Source organism: Petaurus breviceps, unplaced genomic scaffold (genome assembly GCF_028583685.1).
Source record: "Petaurus breviceps papuanus isolate PSGF00001 unplaced genomic scaffold, PetGlider_PUasm1.0 90750, whole genome shotgun sequence".
In the NCBI taxonomy this organism is placed as follows: Eukaryota; Metazoa; Chordata; class Mammalia; order Diprotodontia; family Petauridae; genus Petaurus; species Petaurus breviceps.
Genome location: NW_027187335.1, coordinates 7,268,183 through 7,270,193, shown reverse-complemented (window position 1 = coordinate 7,270,193; position 2,011 = coordinate 7,268,183). Strand labels below are relative to the sequence as shown.

Genomic DNA, 2,011 nt, shown 5'->3' with positions numbered 1-2,011 from the left:
TAGAGCAAATGTGATCTGAAGATCGGTTGCAAAAAAAAAATGGAGATGAGAAGGTTTAGACAGGAAATAATTTTTTTTTAAAACAAAACTTTATTTATTTATACATTAATTTTGAGGGCTGGATTAGAGCTTAAGAAAAAAAAAAGGAAAACAGTAAGATACAGTCCTTTACAGAAGAAGACAGGTTATAAGGAATGGGAAAAGATAGACACACACAACACACATACACATACACATACACACAAGATGAAGGAAGGTAGTCTGGGCAGCCAGGGTCATGGCTCTTGGCTAGTGACCTGCTTCATGTAGGTTTCCAGCAGGTACTTTTTAAAGGCTGTGGGATTTGTCCAAAGTTCAGCAGCATGTGTGTTCAATGGTCTGTCAATGTTGGGTTCTCCCAGCAGACTCTGGATAGATAGCAGGATGGTCCTGACATCATACAGAGCTGACCACTTGTCCTTGAGGATGTCCAAACAGATATTCCCTTGGGTGTCCACATTAGGATGGTAACAAGGTGTGACAAATTTCACAGTGGGAGCATTATAGGGGTAGCTGCTGGGGAATTCCAGGGGGAGCTTGTACCTTATGTCTTCATATACAGTCCCAGCTGCCCCATGGATGGTCCCAACCCACTTGAAGAGATTGTCTGATTCTGGGAAGGCAGAAATTCCTTTGTCTCCAGACATCATCAGGGTCATCAATTCCTGCTGTAACCTCTTGCCCACGGACCCACGGGCCGCGTATGCGCCAGCCTCGGCCCCCTTATGGGAGACGGCGGCGGCGCTGGCAGTGGCTGGGTCGCGATTTTTCGAGGCCATAGGGAACCAGAGATAAAGGAAGAGAAACCCCCGGCGGCAACTGCCAAAAGGAAATAATTATTATCTTCAAGGTTTGGAAGGATTGTATCATATAAGAGGAATTTATCATATTCTGCTTTTTCCTAAAGGATAAATAGGATCAATGTGTAGATATCGTGAGGCATATTTATCATCAACCTAAGGAAAAACTAGGTGTCACAGAATCCCAGGCCTGAAGTTAGAGAGACTCATCTTCCTGAGTTCAAACCTAGCCTCAGACAGGTACTAGCTGTATAACCCTGGGTAAGTCATTTAATATTGTTTGACTCAGTTTTCTCATCTGTCAAATGAGGTGGATAAAGAAATGGCAAACTGCTCCAGTATCTTTGCCAAGAAAACTCCCAATGGGGTCATGAAGATTTGGATGTGACTGAAACAACTCAACAAGAAATGAAAAATATCCCAAGAGCTATTTAAAAGTTGAAATATTATTTCATTGGAAGATGCCATGGAAAGATGGGGATTTCCTCAAATTTGAGGACTAATAGTAGAAGATAGACCAGAACATGAGGATATCAGGGAAGATGTTCTAATTCACATATAAATTGTTCTAGAAGACTTCTGAGTTCACTTTCAGGTTTCAGATCGAATATTTCTGTGAACCCCATATATCTAAAAAGAAGATAACTTGTAATTGAAATGCAGATGTGTGAAACATTTCTCTCAGCATCCCAAATAATTAAATTTTGTTACCCCAAACTCCACTAATTAACAAAAAAATTTCAAATAGACTCAGAACTAAATCTTGAAGGCATCTCAGAATTAAACCAATACCTGGTTAAAATTGCCTCTACAATAAAATTGATGAGTCCTTATCAAGCCTTTCCTTGAAAAACTCAAATAAATTGGAACTCATTATCATTTTACATTATCCATTTTGAGGTGCTTTAATTGTCGAGCAGTTTATCATAACATTAAATTCAAAGTCTATCTCTTAGTATCTCCCAACTTTTGCTTCTTGATCTGTCCTCTGGGATAGAGCAAGATAAATTCAATCCCTGCCCCTTATGATAGCCCTTCAAATACTTGAAAAAAAAAATCAATCATGTCCCCTCTAAGTAATTCCTTCTCCTGAATAAACATTCCAGTTTTCTTTCATCAGCGCTTATATAATATGGTTTCCAGTCTGCTGACTATCCTTGTCACCACTTCAC

The 2,011-nt window shown here is 39.6% G+C and overlaps 1 pseudogene; it reads right to left on the bottom strand.

Annotated features, from left to right (window-relative positions):
• Window positions 1-201: 201 nt before the first annotated feature.
• LOC138145778 (ubiquitin-conjugating enzyme E2 C pseudogene) lies at window positions 202-818 on the bottom strand (annotated as a pseudogene).
• Window positions 819-2,011: the final 1,193 nt, after the last annotated feature.